The sequence below is a fragment of the Mesocricetus auratus genome, unplaced genomic scaffold (assembly GCF_017639785.1).
Source record: "Mesocricetus auratus isolate SY011 unplaced genomic scaffold, BCM_Maur_2.0 Super-Scaffold_100001, whole genome shotgun sequence".
NCBI lineage: Eukaryota > Metazoa > Chordata > Mammalia > Rodentia > Cricetidae > Mesocricetus > Mesocricetus auratus.
Window position 1 is genome coordinate 9,053,014 of NW_024429187.1, and position 23,217 is coordinate 9,076,230.

General features: G+C 44.0%; 1 protein-coding gene across 38 annotated transcripts in view; it reads left to right on the forward strand.

Moving 5' to 3' along the window:
• The window catches only part of Plekha5 (pleckstrin homology domain containing A5), a 172,107-nt gene that overhangs the window by 64,035 nt on the left and 84,855 nt on the right, over positions 1-23,217 (forward strand). Inside the window, exon 1 of one of the 38 annotated variants that reach the window (XM_040743491.1) lies at positions 3,015-3,117. The exons of 35 other annotated variants lie outside the window; for them this stretch is intronic. The gene's annotated coding sequence lies outside the window, so the exon portion shown is untranslated. Of the gene's footprint in view, positions 1-3,014; positions 3,118-3,267; positions 3,288-22,364; positions 22,384-23,217 lie in introns of those variants that run through there. 2 more of the 38 variants (XM_040743492.1, XM_040743493.1) reach the window with 2 other exon arrangements.

Sequence of the window (23,217 nt, forward strand, 5' to 3'; positions counted from 1 at the left end):
TTTACGTTTTCCTTCTGAGGTTCTTTGTCTAACTTTTGCTCTTCTGGACTTTTGAATCATTGACATAGATTTCTTTTTTAGACCCACATATGGATCTCCTGCCCGTTATTCAATACCGTCAGGTGGTGGTCAAGGTTCTAAACTCACTCCTTGAACTCAGTCTCTCCTAGGTGCATCCCTGTGGCAGTCTTTAACACCTGAAGTCTGCCTGAGTAGGCTCACCACACCCCAAAGTCACCCCAGCCAAGGCCCTTGTTGTATTCCGCATCCCACTATTGAGTGCCGTGTCCTTTGGACTGCACGTGCGTCTCCCAGATGCATTGTTTTTCTCTTGGCTTTTCCTTGTGGCACAGCTTTAGATTTTGTAAATCTCATTGGACTAATCTGCACCAGCCATCAGTTTCCCTCCCTCCCTCTTTCTCCCCACCAGTGTTAGTGCTGTTCCCCTGGTTAAAATAGCAAGTGCCTCTGAAACACCTTCAGGAACCTTTGTGCTTCCATTCAGGAGACACTGGCATCACTTTAGAAGCCCCTCATAAGTTCTTCCTACTCTCCTGTCCTCCTGTGAAGTGAGTGTGAGTGTGTGAGTGCGAGCGTGCATGCATGTTTGAGTGAGTGCGAGAGTGTGTGAGTGCCAGAGTGTGTGAGTGTGAGAGTGTGTGCGTGCGAGAGTGTGTGAGTGCGTGTGTGAGTTTCTTGTTTTTGCAGACTTCTCCACTCTGCATTGCTCAGTGTGGGATGCCTGCCGTCTGCTTCCAGGTTCCTTCTTCGAATAACTAGCTTGTCTTCTCTTCCTAGTGTTGACACCATCTCAAGGCCCATCCAGGTTCCTGGGCATCTGCCCACATCCTCGCCTCACTCCTGGCTGTTTCCTTCTCCCTTCTCTCCATACCCTTATATTCATCTAGGCATTTCAGAACTTTACCTTTGTAAAAACTCGTTTCCCTCATCAGAATGCCTTCTGCACTCCCTCTAGATTTCAATCTCTGTGTGACTCTTGGTACCTGATTTTTCCCTTTGTTCTTTATCTCCCTAGGCTTTTTCTTCAAAGATAGAATGTCTGGGGGCTACCCACAGACCAAAAGCTCCAAAGGACTTTGACAGTTAAGGATGCTGAAGAAAATGTTTTTTGTTGGTAGTTTTCTTTGGTTAATTTCCTTAGGAAAATGCTGAAATTAAATGTGGTTCCATACACGTTTCTCTGTCTGAGGGTTAAACCCGGAGCCTTGCAGAAGCTAGCAAGCACTCTGTCCAAGTTACATCTTTAGTCCTTGATGTTTAAACGTTATTTCAGATTGTATATATGTGCATACGTCTGTGTTGTTGTGTGCATCTGAGTGTGGATGCCCACGGAGACCTGTCAGTGGACTTAGAGGCACTTTGGGGGCTTGTCATATGGGGGCTGGGTACCAAGCTTGGTTCCTTTGCAAGGGCACTGAGCCAGCTTTCCATCCTTGGTTTTCAATTTGTTTGCTTGTTTGCTTGTTTTGAGGCAGTATTTGTTTATGTGCTTCTTGGTGATCTTGAAATTGGTTTATAGCCAAGACTGGCTTGATCTCACAATCTTCCTGCTTCTGCCTTCTTAGTGCTGGGATTGCAGGGTTGCATTTGAATTTTTATAACAGGAAGGGCTGTGACAAGTAAAAAACACAGGTTAGCATGTTAGAATTAGTTTTGCTCCATCAGAGACGTGCTGTCTTCATGCTTGTGCGTGTTGAGTGAACAGACACTTCCCACAAATACTTCTTCCCTTTGCTTGCCTGCCCAGAGGGAAATGGGAAGTGGGTATGAAGGGTTGTGTGGTTGGGTTTTGCTGAACTGTGTGCCAATTCTCTTCATGGAAACCGAAAGGGGATAAATTTCCATCACCTCAAAGTTTATGGCTGTTGCTACAGCTTACCCAGCAAACGGAGGCAAATCATTTATGTTCTGATATAAATATGTATGTGCAAACTTATGGTTTCCTACCGTTTTTGTAAAACTTGTTCTATGAACTAAGCAGTTTTGCCTGGTGTGATGGCACACATCTTTAATCTCAAGCACTGAGGGGCAGAACTCTGCGTGAGTGCCAGGTCGTCAAGGGGACACACACACACTAAATTAAAGAGAATCTGTTTTCTACACTTAGCAATATTTGGGTCATACCTGCTCTTGTGTAACATCATCTATAATGTATTATATAATCTGTCGGTTAGAGAAAAAAATCAGCTTTAACTTGAGGGTAGCACATGTTGGCACAAATATATAGCAGCTTTCAGTTCGCTGCTGGTTACACAGGATAAATGAAACACTTGTATAAAAAAAAGTAAAGAAGCGACCAAGCAAATACAGAGGGAGCAGCAATGATGCAAAGTAGCACCACCAGGTTCCCAGGTCAGGTTGTCCAGTGGACGGACGGACAGACAGACGGACGGACGGACAGACAGCTGAAGAGTGAAGTGGATTCTGGTTTGCTTGCTTTGTCGGTGCTTGTATCTACATTTGGGGTTCACTTCTTAGATGTTTTACATTTGCAGCTTATTCCAGCATCTTGGCATATTGTGTTGCAGTTGAATATTGCCACCTGGGGCTGGAGATGGCACAGCCCGTAAGCATTGCCACGCTCCCAGGGGACTATTTCTGTACACAAATGATGCCTGTTGTTTTAGGACCAGGGAGGTCTCTGCCTCTCTCCTCTGCCACCAGTACTCACATGCACAGACCACACAGAGAGACACATGCTTAAAAAGGAATAAATCTTTAAAGAATACTGAAACATAAGGGTGTGTTCTAATAAAAATACAGAAGTAGTTCTTTGTCACATGAAATTAAACAAATCACCAAAACCCTGAAGTTAAAGTCCAGCCAGTTAACGTTTGGTAGCTGTGTGCGGTGATTGCAGCTGATGATCTTTGGGCGTGCAGCTCCCTGAGTTTGTTTGGAAGTAGGTCATGGCATGCTGAGATACCCAGTCATCTAAGTAAGGTACGGAGCATGCTCACAGGAAGGAGCTGCTCCGGAAGATCGTGGTGTACTTCAGCCCTGGTGGGAAGAGCAGGAGGGAGAGCTCAGTGTCACCGTTCTGCAGAAAGCAGAAGCCTGGGCCGGAGAACAGCTTCCTTAGCAGGAGACTGGCTGGTGAGCGAGTGCTTTTCTCTCGTCTGTCTCAGTAGGCTGTGCCTTACTTAGAGCTGCAGCTTGTCCTGTGCTGGTTGGCGCTGTGTAGCTGGTGACTTAGTGAAGGTCTCGAGGAGATCGCCCTGCACTCAAGTCTCATCCTTTGTAGACGTGGCCAGTGCATTTCTGAGGTAACGAGCTCACCAACAGCACTTTCCCGTGCCTTCCACAGATGCCATTGCTCCTTGTGCTGAATAGTGCTAGCAAAACTGTGTGCTGAGAGACCAGGATTCTTCTGCTCAGGCGGCTTAGCATTCTTGTATTTCAAGCACTTGTATGTCACTGTTGCTCTTGCTCTGTAGGGAAATGACTTTTGCTACAGTTCTGTACTGGATTTGCTAAAGTAATAGGGAAGATCTGTTAGCATAAGAGCTAATGTAATATTAACTGGGTGGTTCAGACATAAAAGTTTGCTTTGCAATACAGCTAGTCGTTTAAAATCATTGCAAGTAAAATGAAGATGGCAGCACATTGTAAAATATGCTACAGTCCCATCCATATCCATGTTGGGAATCGGTTCTGTCTTGAGCTTTGCATTAACTGTGGAAGTGTTTGGAGCGTTATGTTGCTGGTTTTAGTTCCTTACACTCACTGTGGTGCTTTCTGGGCAGATAGCTGAAGTAGTTTCTAATTTTTTAATGCAAAATGTTTGTTTTAGAACTCAAAAGAAGGATGTGTCATGTGTTTTTACTGATTTTACTCCTGAGATAGCAGGTGATGTTTATGATCTTATACTACGGTTTTTAATGAGCACTGTGCTTTGCTGTTTGTAATAGATACTGATGACCAAGACTTCAGGGTATTCTGGAGATTAAAATTCCGCCTCTGAGTTTGGGTTGAGTGCGGTAGCTTTGGGAGACTTTTTGAGAGCATAAATTACCATATGTGTTTCCTTAGGGAAAAACCGCGTTGTACATACAAATGCCCAGTCGGGAATTTGAGGCTTAGAAGGTACTTTGAAGAGCTCTAGAGAGAGTGCAGGAGAATGCTGGATGCTCAGTGCCGCCACATCCCAGGCAGTTACGTGACGCTTTCCTAAAATACCTCTGTTTTGTGATCTGCCCCCACCGTGCCATTTCCCAGGATTGGCACATGGGAAGGAGGTGGGTGCGCATTTAAGCTTGGCAATTCATAACGAGGAGGCTGGCAGTTGGGTGTGGGGGTGGGTGGGGTGCTCAGGCACTCTGCCCCGTTGCTCAGCACTGACCCCACCCCGTGACCTTGGGCATCACAAGTGTCATTGTCTGCACTTTATTTTTAGTATAAGACTTTGCTGTGTGAATAGCAAGTTCTTTAAGGTGTCTAAAGTGTTTATTGCCTGGACTGTGCCTGGACACAGGACCATAGCACATGGCTGCTGTGAGACAGAAAGCAGCTCATCCACTTTTATGTGCTTTGCCGACTTCTTTTCTCTAAGTATTTCAGATGAACAAGATGTGTAAACCTCTGTTGATTTCAAAGTTAATTTGTGTATGTCGTCCTCATCATAGAGCATTTTATTATTTAGCATTATTGTAGAGGATTCTGGGCTCTTCAGTAGGAGAGAGACTTGCTTTTGCTTTTTTTTTTTTTTTTTTAAGCACATAGAAGGAGTGGGAAAGGTGCAAGAAGAGGCATCTGGGAAGTTGCTGATGGCAGAGACTGCCCGGTCCTAAAGGGTAGCATAGATCTGTTGTTCATAGTCAAGCCAGTGTGTTCAGCTCCCAGCTGAGGGACAAAGATGCACCAGTGCTGGCGGCTGATGGGGGCCCTGTGTGAGGAGGGGCCCTGTGGTCAAGTCAGACTGAAAAAAGCAAACTATCAAGGCTTTTTATACAAAATGTGGCCTTTTCCATCCTGCCCAGGAACTTAATTTCTCTTAGAATGATTTTCTTTAAAAGCCATTAAACATGTGGCAGGTGCACTGATAATGCAGACAGGGACCCTGCTCATGGTGGAGGTGTAAGGCTGTCGACAGGGGAAGAGTTCCTAGGAGAAACATGTGCACAGTGAGCCTTAGCTAACAGGACCAGTAACAAAAGTGCGCTCACCCTGACCAGGATACAAGATCACATACTGTTTTGGAAGCCAGTTAGAAGCCTAGACAACAAATACTGCATTGAGGTCGTGCAATAAAATAGTATCCAAGTAGAGATTTTTATAATTCCTGCAAGTTTCTGTTCCTCTTGATCCTCCTAGTGAGGGTGTAGTGAACACACCTAGAAACCAACGCTCTCTAGGCAGAGGCACTCCAGGCCAGCCTGGGCAGTACATAGCTGGATTTGGCTTGGGGTGGGGGGTGGAATTAGTTCTCATAGATTATTCCCCTGAAAAACAAATTTTCAGAAGATACCATTTGTACTAAGAAAGTCAATAGCCTTTGTGATCTGGTAGGCCTGTCGCTGATCCATTTCCTGCCATCTGTAACTTCGTGTGTATGTCTTCAGTTCACTGACCCCCCCACACACACACTATGAACAGAAATGTCAATAATTTTTTAATATGTGAAAATCAAATTTTATATTTTAGACTGGTATTAGTAGCAAAAAAGTTGATTAAATAAATATTACTTTAATTTCCTTTCCAGACAGTTATGTAATTAAAAATATTACCTATCTTATTAAAAAGGCAGTCTCGCAAAAGCATACTAATTTATTTATTTAAAATTTGTGTACTTTGAATGTAAGGGTGCGCTATCTGCACATATACACCTGCACACCAGCAGAGGGCATCAGATCCCATTATAGACGGTTGTGAGCCGCCATGTGGTTGCTGGGACTTGAACCTCATCTGGAAGAGCAGTCAGTGCTCTTAACTGCTAAGCCATCTCTCCAGTCCTGGAGCATGCTGATTTATAACTTAGGGTGTTTTACTTTATTAGATTTAGTTATGCGTAGAAGCATTTTGCTCAAATGTATGTCTGCGTACCACATTGCACGCCTGGTGCTTGAGAAGTAGAAGAGGGTGTGGGATCTCCTGGGACAGGAGCCATGTATGAATGGTTGCGAGCTGACATTGGGTGCTGGGAATCAAACCCAGGTCCTCTGCAAAAACGGAATGATTAGCTCTGAGGGGTATGAATGACTTAAGGTAGGTATCTCAGTGTTCTGTTGCTGTGGCAAGACACCATGACCGTGACCAGTCTTATAAGAGAAAGCATTTAATTGAGGCTATCTTACAGTTTCAGAGGGTTAGTCCATTATTGTCAAGGTAGGAAGCATGGTGGCGTGCAGGCTGACACGGTGCTGGAGAGGTTGAAAGTTCTACACCCTCAGGCAGCAGAAAGAGACACTGGGCTTGGCTTGAGCCTTTGAAACCTCAAAGCCCACCCTCAAGGACACACTTCCTCCAGCAAGGCCACACCTACTAATGCCTCCCAAATAGTGCTGCTCCCTGATGACTGTGCATTCAGTATATGAGCCGATGAGGGCCATTCTCACTCAAACCCCCACAGACTCCTTAACGTAACCTAACTCTGGTTAAGCCAGTAACGACAGATGGCTCCTGGCCACACGGAAAGTGCATACGCAGCTTAGCCACAGCCTGGAATGGCCTCCAAGTTTCAATGGTGCCCTTTAATTTGTCAGCTTCTCTGGACAGTAGTTCTGTAGTGGTTTTCATCTGGACTCTTTGCTGTTTCATCTTTCTCTTTTATAGGTCTTTACTTTTCTCATTTGAATCATTCAGTAAGCTAAAGTCTGTTGTCAAGTATGGTTTGAGTGTGTTCCCGTTCATGTGCCAGATAGAAGCTTAGTCCCCAGTGGAGGGGTGTTGAGGGGTGAGGGTCTAATGAATCATTAGACCATCTCTGGGTTTGGTGGTGTCTTTGTTGGACCCTGGCACAAGAATAGGTTGCTGTGGAAAGAATAGCCTGGCCCCTGAGTCCTCCCTTTCTGTTTGCCACGTGACCGCCTCTGCATGTGCTCCCATCATTGTGGTCTCTCGGCCAGGAGGTTCTCATGGGTGGCCTAAGAGATGAGGTGCTTTGATGTTTCAGCTTCTAAAACACCCAACCAAATAAATCTCTTTTCCTCATGTATGATCAGCCTTTGGTGTAGTGTTACAGAAAGAGAAAACAAGACTTCTGCGTGTGTGAACTCATGTCTGCCTCATCCCCTGTTCACATTCTCAGTTGTGTGTGAGCTGATTCCTTGGGAGGCCTCACTCCAACAAGCAACAGGGGAGGACGAGGGCAAGCGAGATGGCCAATCAGTAAGCTGCTTGATGCGCAAGCCTAGCCCCGAGGTTGGTCCTTGCAGTCCACAGGAAGGTGGAAGGGGAGAGAGGACACTGAAAGTTGTCTTCTGACCTCCCCCGGGGCTCGCAGGCACACTTGCACACTGTAATAGTAACACAGTTTAGAGAGAAAGGGTAAGGACTTACGGAAAGTGACCGTAACCTTCTGCCGTTTTGTTTGGTTTTTGGGACTATCTCAAGTTTCCTGGGCTGTGCAGCTGACCATGACCTCAAGCTCCAGAGCTGCTCACCTGCAGTAATTCTGGACCTGTAGGCATCAGAGCCTCCTTCTCTTGCAGGATAGAAATCCCATTTTCCTGGCTCTCTTCTGTTACTAGAGTAAAAGGCTGTCTCCGAGTCTGGAGGGTCTGCAGTGACTATTTGACTGGCCGTCACAGGCATGTTTCCTTACACATGTGCCACAGCTTTCCTTGGAGTCTGGCCTTTCAGATGATGTGAAAGTGGCCTAGACAAATGGCTCAGTGTCGCACCTGCTGTGCGGCCTGCATCCGAGAATGTAGCGAGGTGGTCGGGATAGATGACACAGAGACCAGTCGGTTGCTTTAAGAAAACTTTATGCTTCCCAAGTCAGCTTAGGAGGAGACCCCAGTCTGCTTAGGAGAGAGCTCTCAGGAGAAGTCTCTCCAAGAAAAAACGCTTCCCTTTTTTAAGGACTTCTGCCATCCATCTACATAAAATTCTTTCCAGACTTCTCACCCTCCTGGCTGGTGGTTTAATCTCCGGCCCCAGAATCAGGGAGACACTGCAGGGAAACAGGAAGAGGCATCTAGCCGTAGGGGGTGTGAAAGTCATGGTGTTTCAGTGAGTAAGTCTTTATCTGAGCCCTATCAAGAGCTTTATAGCACTGAATTGTTTTCAGTAAACATTACACAGCTGCCTGCTCCCAGGCCTAAGGGGAAGTGGGTTTCTGCTCAAGGTCTGGTGTCCCCACAGCTCAGGGGCTAAGAGCACTGGCTGCTCTCGCAGGGGTCCCAGCTCTGATTCCCAGCACCGCATGGTGCTTAGCAACCCTGTTACAACTCAGAGGCCTCCAAGGACACCAGGTATGCACGTGGTACACAGATATCCATGCAGCAAAATACCCATACATATAAATAAACACTTTTGTAAAGTTATTTGAGTTGCAGTATGTGCCATAATCCCCAGTCGTCCTTCAGCTAAATGTGTGCACACCTCCCTCCCTCCAGTTTTGCGTCTTAACCTCTTTTCTTTCTCATGGTATTTGATTTCTTCCCTGATACCCTGAATTCTGCTAGCGAGGTTGAAGAATGGCCTTTATTCCCATGTTTACTAGAATTCTAAGCCTTGGGCTCGTCAGCAAAGTGTCTGTTGGCTCCTCTCCTGTTCCACTCCTCACTTCAGGGATATTTTGTGTGTGTGTGTGTGTGTGTGTGTGTGTGTGTGTGTGTGTGTGTGTGTGTGTACGTACATGCGTGCGTGCGTGCGTGCGTTGAGAAACTGATAATTTGGTTTATTCTCGGCTTAGCTTGTGCTCCAGCACCCCTGTTAGGTTTGAAGTCTGACTTAAATGGCAGCGCTCCTTACTCTGAGCCTGTTGGCTGCATGAGCCTCCAGTCCACATGTACAAATACTGCTGGATCCAGGTGGCCAAGCCGCCTGTCCTCAACTGCATAAGGGTACAGGTGGGCTGGTTGCCATACCTCAGCTTGTGACACTGAAAGTTGGTCTTGATCAATATTACTCTCCCAGAGAATGGAGCAGGTTTCTTATCAAGTTTGATTTCTTGATGGCTTGTAAACCATGTTTAACCCAGAGTAGCATGTTAGACATTGGATGTGCAATGTAGCAGCTCTATAATAAAACAGATATATGTTCTAGTAAAATCTTTTTTTTAAATATTCTGAGATTCCTAACATTTCCCAAGTATAAATTGAAAATACTCCGGGGGCTGGGTAAAAGTTTCAGTGGACAAGGCTCCTTGCTGTGCAAGCATGGGAACCTGAATTCAGATACCCAGCATGCACCTGCTAGCCACGGTTATGAATGCCTTTAATCCCAGCAGCTCCCGATCACCCAGCCTATCTGAAAGGGGCAACTGCCAATTCAGTGAGAAACCGTATCTTAAGACAACAAGGTGTCGAGCTTTATGTGGTGTCTACACAGGCACTGCCCACACATGCATTACCACATATGTAAATAAAATGTAAGTAGATTAATTCTACAAAGGTATAAAGTGATGGATCTTCAACATTGGGTGGGTGAATATCAGGAGAATTCCCCTTAGATGGCATTTGGCATAGAAACATTTCCATAGAAGCAGTTCAAGGTTTTTTCAAGAAGTTCGGAGGTGACTGTCTACTTGGAGTGGAGTCATCTTGGTGGCTGTCTGATAAACAGCTCTGTCTAGCACAAATCCTTGGGCTTTTTTTCCTTGCTTACATAAACTGATATTTTTTCTTGATCTATTAAAAAGTAGACACATGTTAGATGAAACTATTAATTTTCTTTGGTGCTGTACCTTTTCTTTGAGAAGAATCTCTGAAATGTTTAGGTCATACAGAAAATATGGTTGTCTACTAAAGACCATTTTATAAATTTATCAGAAATTTTTGTTTTTAGGGCAAGTTGCTGTGGGGGATGGGGTGGAGAGAGTGTGTGCAATAGCAGTTAACATCTAGCTAGCTGTGTATCCAGGAAATGGACAGCTGAATCTCAGAAAATGGAGCCAGAGTCTCCCCATGTAAATAAGTCTCTATCTTTTGACAAAGTGAGCCCCTGCCTTTCCACTTGTGACCCCCACGTCCCTCATTGGTAGCGCTCTTTTTCTCTGCCACACTGAGAGCTGAGATAACATGGAATTCAGGGCAGGGACTGAGCAGGTGGCTTGCTGAAGAGAGTGAATCGGAGCAAGGGCTGCCAGGTACCGTTAGAGCCCACACAGCCTCGCGGTAGACACTTGATCACGGCAGTTCGCTTTGCTGGCTTTTTTTGTCCTCCAGAATTTATTTGCTTACTGAAGTCTGTTTCTTTTGCAGTATTTGGCCTCTCCTGTCTCTTTAAGCTTGTTAAAAGATATTTTTACTGTGAAATCTAAAGTGTTGTGAGTTAAAAATAGTGCGGAAGCTATGACTGTGTAGACGCTTAGTCACTGCTGGGTGTTTAGTGTTCTCTGCCATGAAGCTATGGCCTTTGGCGTGTTGGCGGCCGGGATTTTGCTCCTGTGGGAATGGTGTGAGTTGTGTAACAGTCCTTCTGGTGACAGTACTTCCGCCCTCATCCCCACCAGAAACCTCAAGTTACATTTCTTTAAACTTTTTGTGTTCGTGGCCTTCTAAGAGTATGTCCTTAAGTAAGGTATACAAAGGGCTGCTTCCACTTCTTGAGTTCCTTTTAAAATTTTAGCAGTTGTGGGCCTTTAAGAGAGCTATGCAAGTAAAGGCACTTGCCCCAAAGCCTGTGACCCAAGTTCAGTCTCTCAAACCCAACTCAGACTTGTTCTATGACCCCCTCCATACATGTCATAGCATCCATGTGAGCAAGCGCACATGTGCACACACACACACACTGATTTTTTAAATAAAAATTATTATAAAGAAATCACAAAGCTAGACAATGCTACATAGTGAACCCCTGTCTCAAAAACATTAATTAATTAATTAATTGAAATACAGAAATCTCATTTTTAACAAGTTTTAAAAATCTGTTCATTGCCGGGCGTTGGTGGCGCACACCTTTAATCCCAGCACTCCGGAGGCAGAGGCAGGCGGATCTCTGTGAGTTCGAGGCCAGCCTGGTCTACAAAGTGAGTTCCAGGATAGCCTCCAAAGCCACAGAGAAACCCTGTCTCGAAAAACCAAAAAAAAAAAAAAATTTTTTTTTCATTAAAACTATTGAATTAGGCAATCAATAAATGCTGGCATGTATAATATAACACATGAGTTTTGGCTTCCTGGCTAAGTTGAGTCTTTAAAGGTCAAATGATAACTTAATAATTCTTTAACTTATGAATATAATGTATCAAAAGAGCTAGTATAATGCTGACTTGGGTATAGATTACATATGTATTTATATAGAGTGCTTGTTTTATAACAAACACGGGGTTTTATGTGATCTGTGTGAGCTGTGTGAGCTCACTACACAATGCTCAGTAAATTTTAATTGTGTCTGATATTGTTGCTGCTGTCATCAAGCCTACTGTGGAAAAAAATGGGAATTTAAATCAGAGCATATGTGTTTAAGGGATATGATTAAAAATATGAAGAGATAACTCAGCAGTTAAGAGCGCTGGTCTCAAACTTACAGAGATCCACCTGCCTCTGCCTCCTCTGCCACCCGCGTTCTGGAATTAAAGGTGTGCGCCACCATGGCCAGGCTAGCAGTGTTTTTATTTAAGATATATATTATTACTTTTAATTATGTTTGTGGATGTCTATGTAAGGAACAGTAGGTGGGAGGATGTCAGCGGAGGTCAGAGGAGAGTGTGGGATTCTTTGTTGAGAGCAGGTGAAGAGTCTAAACTCAGGTCTTCTAGAACAGCAAGGACTTTTCCACTGAGTCAGCTCTCCAGCCATAACACAGGTGGATTTTTAAAAAATGCCAACTATTTAGTAAGAACAGTAATGGGGGTGCTAAACACCCACATAGATATGTTTTGTTCTCATGTAGGAAACAGCCTTTAATTTCATCAGACCCAACAGGAGCAATAAATAAAATAGTCTTCACTGCTTAAAAATTCATGTTCTCAGCAATCATGTCCAAAAATGTTCTACAGTGGAAAGTGCACAGCTTTTATTTTCTCTGAAAATTGGTTTCCAAATTGTCTGATTGATTCTTGCCTCTGTCAGAAGGAGGGAATTTCAATAATGTATCCACCCGTCCCCAGACAGAAATGGAGTCCAGGGCTTTGTACATGCTGGGCAAATGCTCTGCTGCTGAGTTAGATCCCCAGCTCCCAACAGTTTATATACAGGGTGCACCAGTGCGACATACACAGGGAACTGAAGTTCCGTGGGGGAAGGGAGGAGTTTAACACCACGCCAAACCCGGAACATAAGCAAAGCCCCAGGCAGGGAGGGGTATTGGTTTGCTCTTTCCCAGCTTAGAATTGCAGTGTTAGTGCACGTGGGAACAGCCTACACAGTCTCTATCGCTGAGTACAATCCATCCAGTACTGAGATAGTAAACATGTGAAGAACTGGGTGGGCCCTAGAAACTTACTCATATCCTACTCTTCTTAGGAAGTTTGGAATGCTGCATGACAAATAAGAGGAGATAGAAAAATCAGTTTCAAAAATAAGTGTGAGGCAGACCTACAAAATATGGGGGGTTTTGTTTTTTTTTTTTAATGCATAAACACTTTGCTTTTTATTTTAGCTGTTGTCTTGTTCCATGTAGATTCAAATACCTCTCAGAGTCGGGCTGGAAGTATGTGCAGTTAGGTCAAGTGTGGCTAATAGGAGATGAAACCTCGGCTTACTCTGCCTCGGCATTCAGACTCCTGGCTTCGGGAGATGGCTGCCAGGGGGCTGTTGTTTGGGCCTTAAATTTTGTTTGGCAGGTAGTTCCTGTATGTAACCCAGGAGTTGCTCTAGGAAAATGTGTTTGTTTTACGGAAGAATAAGAAACACATGCGTGAACTTTTCCCCCTTCAGTTGTTCTGTGATATTCAGCGGAGGGCTGAGGCAGGAGGGTCATAAACCCAGTCTTGACTACATAGTGAGCTGTAGGACATCCTGGGCTGCATAAAGAGACCTTGTCCTGAGCCAGGAAAAACAGAAGCTTCTGCCATCATGAGTACACCAAGTTGGTCTGTTTCTAAAGTCTGTTGGTGTAGCCATAATTTATTTATGCTCCTCAGAGCCAGTGCTAACTGAAGTTGCTACTTTAAATTAGTATTCCTTGGTCCTTAATCACTTGGTAGTTCTTTCACATCTAAAGTAAAAGTAATACTTTAGAGATGTGTGGTTGATTTAGAGTTGACCTCACAAATGATTCCTAAAACTGATCACCATTTTCAAAATGCTTTGTGTGGTTGACGGTGCTGCTGCTGTGTGAGGGAGTTGGTTATACCCTGCCAGTCCAATTGGTCACATCTCTGTGACACTTTCTGATATGTGGACCCTAACTTTTGGCATCTGCATGCTTCCTTCCTGGTCCATTGTCAGTGTCACTGAGCGCCAGACTGTCTTTCATGCTGTATTTCATTTCTTACTGATTCAAATGTCATTTATTTGCCATAGAATGTGATGGACACAGCCGGGCGTTGGTGGTGCACGCCTTTAATCCCAGCACTCGGGAGGCAGAGGCTGGCGGATCTCTGTGAGTTCGAGGCCAGCCTGGTCTACAGAGCGAGTTCCAGGACAGCTTCCAAAACAATACAGAGAAACCCTGCCTCGAAAAACCAAAAACCAAAAAAAAAAAAAAAGAAATGTGATGGACACGCTTGCTACCTATCAGGCTGCTTTCCACTCTACCCTCCAACTTGCTTCCAGTTTGAAAGGGTCCCGATTTTATTCTAGATGGTTTTTTCCTTCATGGAGTCTGGGAATGTGAGCTTCCTAGGTCCTAGGGCATAATTAATAAATAATTATTCTTAGGTAATTAATTCTCTACCCCTGCCAGTAATTGCTTTATGATAAAGAGCATCTGTGTGATTTAAACACAAAGAAATGTGTCCTTTAAGTAAGACATTCTCAAATGGGCGTCGTAGAGTTGCAATAAACCCTTCATTTTCGTACTTCACTATCCTAGAATAAGACATTATTTTTCAAGATGACTTTTTGGTCCAAAATAACTGTTCTGACATCCAAAATGAGTAAAAATCGGGAGGGAAAATTGCAGTCCCTAGCTGAACCCTTCAGAGGAGTCTCGCAGTGTTTGCCTGAGCAGCCGCACCGCGTGAAAATGGCCATACCAGGTTACAGGGCAGCCGGGACTGATGCACTTAGTCCGATGCATCTCTGCTGAGTAAAGTTGGGCAGGAGAATAAAAGAGGACAGTGGGCAGCAACAATGATCTCCACACCAGTGTGGTTGTTAAAGCCGGGCCCTTCTCAAGTTGCTTAGTGATGTTCTAGAAAGTCTTTTGTAGGAGTATTTCATTCAGAATCTAGATGGTAGAGTCAGGCTTGTCTCATTGTCTAGTCTGGTATAGTATGCTCTTACAGTCCCACAGTCTGAGGCAGCTGCATCACTCGAGCCCAGGAGTGCCAGGCTAACCTGTGCTACCTAGCTAGATTCCATTTTTGAAGCAAAACAAGCATATTTTTCTTTCCCATTTAGTTCTTTGTTTTTGAGGAGGCAAGAGGAGGATATGGGGGAGCAGGAAGGTTGAATTGGGGGAAGAATAGAGGAGAGCAGGATGAAAGATACCATAATAGAGGGAGTCATTATAGGTTTGAGTAAAGATCTGGCACTAGTGAGATTTCTAGAGATCTACAAGGATGACACCAACTGGCAAACTAAGCAATAGTGGAGAGACTACATTAATTGCCCCTCCCTGATAATGAACTTGACGTCTACCTTATATGCCATCCTAGAACCTTCATCCAGTGACTGATGGAAGCAGAGGCAAACACCCACAGCTAAACACTGAACTGAATCCATGGAACCCAGTGACAGAGAGAGAGAGGAGCGATGAGCAAATGGGCAAAAAAAATGTGCTGGCCAAACCAGCAAAGACAGCTGATCTGAACAAGGGGGAGCTCTCGGACCCCAGACCGACAGCTAGGAGGCCAGCATGGGACTGATCCAGACTCTCTGAATGTCAGAGTCAGTGAGGAGGCCTGGGCAACCTTTGGGGCCCTGGGCGGTAGATCAGTGTTTATCCCTGGCATACAAATGGACTTCGTGTGTCCATAACACAAAGAGGGATGCTCTCTCAGCCTGGACTCTTAGAGGAGTGCCTGGACCCTACCCTGAACGAAATGACAGACTCTGAATATCCCCTATGTGGAAGGAAGTGGGGATAGGGTGGGAGGCTGGGGGGGATTGCAGGGGGGTGCGGGAGAAGAGGAGGGAGAGGGAACTGGGATTGACATGTGAAGCAAGCTATTTAAAATTAAAGTAATAAAAAAAAAAAGAAAGAAAGAAATACACCTTTAAAAAGAGACCTAGTAGCCAGGCTATGGTGGCACACGCCTTTAATCCCAGCACTCGGGAAGCAGAGGCAGGCCGATCTTTGTAAGTTCGAGACCAGCCTGGTCTACAAGAACTAGTTCCAGGAGAGCCTCCAATGCCACAGAGAAACCCTGCCTCAAACCACCCCTCACCCTCCAAAAAAGAAAGAAATCTAGTAGTCAGACTTCTTGTTTGGACTTTGAGTAAGATGTATAGCTAAAAATGGCTCTTATATCCCAAAGGTATATCTCAGCCACAGGTCTCCATAATGTATTCTGTCCTATGTATAATGTCTTCATTCTACATTTTGCATATACTACCATTAAAAACTTTTGTAAATTTTTTTTCCTATCAAGTAGGGAAAAAGTGTAAAAGGTTTCAGAACTGATACATTTACTCCACGTTTCTGCTCTAGTTCAGAAGCTGTCTTCTGGCAGTACGGAAACTAATGCTGACCAGTTTTAATGCATCTTTGCTACCTTTTATTTGTTTTGAGACAGGGCCTCAGTATGTAACTGGCTGGCCTGGAACTCACTGTAGACCAGGCCAGCCTCAAGCTCACAGAGCTATGCTGCCTTTCCTCCAGCTTGCAGGGGTAAAGGTGTGGCCACCGCGGCCAACCTTTAGTTCTGTTTTGTTTGCTGCCGTTAGGTCATGCCTCCCACTTTGATTTGTATGTGGTTATAAGTGAATTAGAATCCATCCAGTGTCCATGAGTGTACACTCACTGTGCAGAAAAGTCTGTTGGACCCCATAGAGGCAGGCACCTTGAAACAGAAGCATGCCATTCCTCATGGTGGCTGACTGTACAGCCTCAGGCAGCTCTCAGGCAGCCGGGCGGGAGCTCTCTGAGAAGACGGTGTGTGAACAGGACTTAAGGATGAGAAGATGGTGTGTGAACAGGACTTACGGAATGTAAATTGTGAGGAGCTACACAGTTTATAAGCTAGCTGAATCGTTGTAACATAGGTAAAAAGCAGAAGTTCCGAAGGACCAGAAGAAGCTGTGGAGAACTTTAAAGGCTTACACTAGACTCTGACTGGCCTCAGAAGGTCAGGCTGCTCAGTAATGACCTGGGAACTAGATACTCTCAATTTCAAAGGTTCTGAGTCCTGTTAGTAAGCAAGTGTGCTTTAAGAGCTACCACCCCCTAAGGAGGAAGGTTCTAGTGGTATGAAGGGCTTTTTCATTATAATTGGTTTCTTCCTAAGCAGGTGTTTATGGACTAATTGGATTCCTAAAGTATTCATCTCTTCCAATTACTTGTCCCGGGCATTTGCTGTTTTGTGAGACTTTTATCTCTAAAGGAACACTGACTTGAAACACAGAATATCTTGGAATAGTTCCTGGATAGTAAATGGAACACAAACACACACCCTTTTCTTTGTTGATTCTTAAGACTCTTCTCCACCCCCTGGGAACTAAGATCACAGGCATGTGCCACAAAGTCAAGATCATTCTAGGCTTTTTCTCATCAGAGGGGTTTGCATTAAATGACCTAGGAGATGAAAATCAGTAACTAACAATGAAACATCTTCTGCTTCCCGTCCTACAGTAGGGTCAGGTGCTGGAAGAAAAGACTGGGAGATGTGTTTCTTTATGGGTAGGAGGACCTCTGTTTGAACGTTAATTATGAATGAGTTGACCCCTCATTTCAGATTGTGGTATTCAGGCAGAAGTCTGGTTCGCAAAATAACGTTGACGACCCAGATAAAGGTGGAGTAAGTCAAGGGCAGCAATGACATTTTTCAGGGTTAAATACCACTGAGAAGTGAAATGCTATGGAAGGACTGGAAATGATAGTACTACAGCTGGACCTTAGGTCATCTCTCAGACATGTCTGAGGGTTGCTGAAACATGTGTTGGTGTTGTCATGGTTGAACCCTCTGTCACCCCACAGATTACACTGGAGGTATGCTGAAGCATCTGTGTTGGTGTAAAATTCTTAGGAGAACCCCACTGAACTTTCTCTCTTTTTATTTATTAATGTGTATATATGTTTTGGCTATGTGCATATATTATCTTTTTACCATGTGTGTTCCTGGTACCCGCCGTGGCCACAAGAGGACATCAGATCCCCTGAAACTGGAGTTACAGGTGGTTGTGACTTGCCATGTGGGTGCTGGGAATCGAACCCTGGCCCTCTGCTAGGGCAGCCAGTGCTCTTAGCCTTAACTGAGCCAACTCTAACCCTTGTGTCTAACCCTTCTCTTTGGTTTTTAAAAATGTTTTGTGTACAGAGGAGGTGTGTATGCCCACTTTGGGAATTGCATCGCTCCTTGTACCAGGGCTTCAGGAATTAATCCATGTCGTCATTCTGACCCGGCAGATTTTACCAGCGGAGGCATCACTGCCCTGCTCCCCTCCCTTTCAGTGAGGCACGGCTTCTGCCCTATACTTAGAGATGCATGAGAAGAAAATTGAGATTAGTTGTGATTCCCCTCTGATCTGAGTTGACTAGCTCCAACAGTGTATGGGATGCCTGTCTTTTCTTGTTTCTTCCTGAAAGTGTGCTCAGTGCAGGCATTTGGGATGAGCTGGACAGGACTGCACGGGGCACATGAGAATTGCCTTTGTTAGTCCTATCTTTCTTTAAGTAAATAGTCTGCTCCTGGGAAGCTTTTGTAGGTGTTGAGTCTGGATTGTTTTGCTGACCGTGTGTTCTCAGCAGAGCTACCCCTAACAGATTTCCTCTTGAAATAGTCAGGTCAGCCGTCATGTTGGTAATGGTTTCCACATACCCCCCAGGTAGTTGACCATTTCCTCTTCTGGCCTCTGCAAATCAGGTTATGTTTTAATGATTTGTTTACAGCCTGCTTTCTCTTATTAAACGACAGTTTGTCCTGTTGTAACCTTGAGAGGAGGGACCTTATCTTACTTCATGGTTCCACCACAGCTCCCCTGTGGTAGACCGTACACAGTGAGGAAGTGGGGGAGGGCCCCAGAGACATCTGCATGGGCTCTGGAAACTTCATAAACCAATGCTTGGTTGACTTGTCACACTTACTGTCCCTGGTAATTCCCAGGCTTGGGACTGATCTCCTTGGCTTCATTTTTTCTTCTCCTCAGGGCAGCACTATGTAGAACGGCCATCCACTGTGACTATGCAAACACTGTGCTGTTTTCATTTTATTTTCTAAGTTCTGCCTTCATAGGGGACCACATCTAAATCAGATGTGCTTTCTTTTTAGTGCATTATCTTGTTCATCTGCTGGTTGGTATTTGCTGTTGTTGTTTGTTTCCTTAAAACAGGATAAACTGTCATCATTTTCATCTGAAATGTTCTCCAGTGTTTGTATTTGAATGCAGTTCCCTAAGTGGTGGCACTCCGGGGAGTTCTGGAACTTTTAGGAAGTGGACTTTGAAGGTTGGACTCAGCCTCTAGTTCCTGTGTGGCATTCCCTCTGCTCTCTGGTCTGCTGTGGTGTGCTCGGCCGCTAACACACAGCCCTTCTTGATGATGTGAGCTGCTTGGGCATGCCTTCTCTGCCGTGGTGGAATGCAAATACCTGAAAACAAGTCTACTCTCCCTAACATTGACTCTGTCAGATGCTGTGCCTGAACCGTGCAAAAATAACTGATAGAAACAATGCAGAGAAACCCTGTCTCGTAAAACCAAATAATAATAATATTAATAACTGATAGAGAAAATTGTTACCTGAGGAGTAGGATTGCCCTAACTAAATCTGACAATGGGGTTATTAGGTTTTGAGAACTGGTGTGAGAGGAATGTGAGAGTTTGGAAACAGAGACTAGAGTCCGTCCCCCCCCATGATTTAAGCAGATAGAGCTAAGGGCCATTCTATAGGTAGAACCTATAGAAACACACAGTAAAATCTGTTCTCTTAGGTTTAGAAGAAACAAAGACTGGTTAGAATTGAACTGGAAACTTTTCATGTTACATTGTAGCAAAGAATCTGTTGGTAGTCTTGAAGCCTTGAGTGACTATGAATTGAAAAATGATGAGCCAGCTGAATAAAGAAACTTTGAAGTCAGGATAGCATTTGGGCTGTGCCATGTTAGTGCTAGCTGCTTTTCCCAGTTTACAGTGAGTATCAGGAGCATGTGAGCAGAGTGGAAGTGCATGGGGAAACATGCAGTGTGGCCGGAAGTAGCTCGCTTAAAGTTGCAGACACAGAAACATTAAAGAGTAGCCCAACATTTTACACAAGAATGTTATGTACCTTGGATAGTTCAGGAATTGAGAAATCCCCATTCCTGGTACCAAAATACATGTCAATCAAGCTTTTCTAGAGGCTCAGAGAGACAGAGTCGGGGGAGATAGAGTAACACAAGGGATTTACTTGAGCGGCTTGCATAATAGAAGGTGAGGTAGCTCTGTTATGGCCCTGCACACTGGGCAGTCCCTGGTGCTGAGTCCACATAGAAAGACTGGTGAAGCTGGGGCCTGGTGTCCGTAGATGATGGCAACAGTGCCCAGGCGCTTACTCAGGAAGAACCGAGCTTGCACGTGTGCCCTGGCTTCCTCCTCTTGTCAGTCGGATCCATAGAATCTCCACCACGTTCACTTTTCCACGTCAGTGCTCTTAGGAAATGCCCTCCAAAATGTACCCAGGCTTGTCCATCTCCAGTCCTAGACTCTCTTAGTGGAGTCATTTTGATAATTAAGCCCAACAATCACAAAGTCTCTCTGTGGCTACAGCTAGCCTCTACCACACAGTTCTCTAGTCTTGGCTAGATGTTGGCATAGTAACATGCATCATCGTATTTGGCTTAGTGAACTTTGGAAGACTCTTGGTTACAAAGCTGTCTTGATAAGGAAATCTTCATTAGGGAACAGGAAGTCTTAATTGCTGTGAGAGATAATAAGCCTTCTATATTTTAGCTGTCTCATTCTGTTTATAAGTTGATATGATTGCTATTTAAAAGGGACTCTGCCTTTGCCTTTGGAATTGTAAGGGAAGTTTTATTGACTTCTTTTTTATTTTTCTAAGAGTGTGATTGTTTTCTTTCTTACGATAGAAAGTTTCAGTTGATTATAATTGAAATTAGCAAAATCTGAACCTAAAAAAGAAGGGAGGATTATGAGCCATATGTACAACTTTCTGTTTTTAGCAAACCGTTGGCCTGCTTTCTTATGTTTCAGACTGCGTAATGAAGGAGTTTTGTCCTCTGGTTCTGGTTTTTCTTGTAGCAGTTTCATAGAAAAGGTTGTATGCCATCTCTGGTTTTAAGACAGCTGCAATTAGCATATCTGAAAAGTATTATACCATTAACATTCTAACAAGATAGTTACAGTAAATGTTTAGAAAGTCATTTGCCCATTCCCATATAAACTGCCATTTTGCGAAAGAGGCGTGAACTATAGAAAAAGTACAGTCAGCCATTAAATGAGTCAGCTTTGGTTATATGGCTTTATGTGCTTTTTCTCATTCTCACAAAAAGCCCATAGGGTTATACTGTTAGACTTTTCCTTAGGAGAAAGCTGAGGCTAGGTGACGCGTCTGTGACCAGAAAAGGCACTGAACTTGAAAGTGCAGCACCAGACTCTAGGGCTGGTTGCCTCTGACCGCTCACTAATTAGGCTGGACTACTTCCTGCAGGACCGCTCAACTACAGCCAGAACAGCGCGGTGGTACAGCACGTCTTCTCTGTTAGGTATGCAGAGAAGAGAGGTGATTGTCAGTGTTCACTCAGCCAGGATACAGGGAAAGAAGAAATGGGGTATACTGGAGTGCAGGGATAAATTAATTGTTGACCTTTGTGGAGGGCAATAGAAATCCAAAGCTGTTCACACTCTTTGATATTCATTCTACATCTAGGAATTATCCTGTATAGCTAAACACACACACACAAAGCTCAGGGTAGGCAATGACAGTTTTTAATTTGCTTGTTTATAGCAAGAAACTGAATGTAAGCCTCTATTCGTGCACAGCGTTCGCTACCAGAAGGAAGTCATCAGATGAAAGTTAGGAGTGTCCGTGGCCTGTTGTGAGACAGCACTCTGCTGTGATGACCACCTGTGTACCCAAACTGGTCTCAAGGTGTGTTTCAACAGAATGGCTTTTGATCATTAGCATAAATTAATAAGATGCCGGGAGAGTGGGGACACAGTTCCAGGTTTATCAGTAGTGACCACAAAATAATGACTCAGTTTCCTCAGTAACATGAAGGTAAGAACAGAACCAATCCACTTGGGTTGTGAGGCCTGCATGTGTTTGTAAAATGCTTGACATAAGTCATTTTGAGCAGCTAGCATCATTTCTGGATGGTGGAAAACAGGAATCAGCTTTCTTTTACCTGTTGAATTTTGAAATAGTATGTACCAACTTTGGAAACAACATGGGGGAGGGCAGGGAGCCTGTAATCCCAGCATTCAGGAGGCAGAGGCAGGTGGATCTCTGAGTTTGAGGGCAGCCAGGTCTACAGAGCAAGTTCAAGGACAGTCAGGACTACACACACAGAGAAGCCCTGTCTCAAAAAACCAAAATGAAACAAAATAAAAATCAAAAGGAGCCCTTTTAGTTGGTGGGCTTACGAACAGAAAATTCCCAATTATTTAGAAGATTTATTTTAAATTTCTCACTAAACATTTCTTTCAAAAGATATCTGTAATCATATACCTTGATGTTTTACTCTTGTCTTCTATGCCAAATTTAAAGAAATTGAAGTCAGATTTTATTTTTTGGCTAGAAGGCAAGCTTAATCATAACACATTCTTCCTGGAGAAACTGCTTTAATTTGTGGCTGCAATGACAGGCTAGCGTGTGACGTCAGTGTGGTGTCAGACTTCAGAGTGGCAGGCCAGCCTGAAAGCCACAGTAATTTCCTTGGTGTTTGGTCCTCCCAGATCTCACTGAGAGTTGCTCAGGGACAAAAGAGTTGAGTGTTTCCACCCCGGGTCGTCTGTGCCTGTAGCTGAGTGTCCTGAAGGATGTGTGTGAGTAAGGAGGTGAGTGATTGTCCTTTCTGCTGCTTAGAGCCTCTGCCTTGCTCTCAGTGACTGGCCTCTCACAAACGCAGCCCTACTGCCTCGCAGGAGCCTAGTGCAGGGCTGTCCATAGCCTAATAAACTGTTATAGCCATGTAAATATGGTTATTCAGCGTGCAAATAACTGGAGCATTTTAAGAAATCACTGTCGCGAGCGGCTCTCTTCTTACTCGGTCCTTCCAGCTACAGAAATGCCTTGTATATGTGGTTCCTTTAAAGCCACGAATTTTTATTTTAAAATAAATCTCAGTTTACCTTACTTAAAATTTTTTAACCTACTCAGAAGTTGGGTAGCCCCCACCCCAAGAATTAGATGAATAATTTTTCAGATATTCTTATGGAAAATACAGACAATGTTATTGTGTAATATTTAAAAATTTTTTAATGTAGTTTAAGTTGATTAACAGTTTAAATTTCCTTTGTTTCTCTATCTGGGGGCTGTTTCTGTGGTGTGATTTAAAGTAGGAGTCCTTACTAACCTAGATTTTAGGAACAAAATACTAGCAAAAAACTATATTAGAGGCAGTATTTCTCCCCCCCCCCAATTGGAAGAAGTTTTAGGAAGATAAATTGTTAAGACCAACAAATATGATTTTTAAGAATTTATTCTTACTAGCAATACCAATTCTTGTTTCTTTGAATTATAATATAAATGTGTTTAGTTTAAAGGCATGATATAAGAAAGCTATGTTGTCTGAAACTCCTTTTGTTTTTGAAAAGCTCTTTTACTTACAATTTCCTTTCTCTGTTTTTATAGATACATTGTTTATGTTGCACATATTGGAGCTTCTAAAG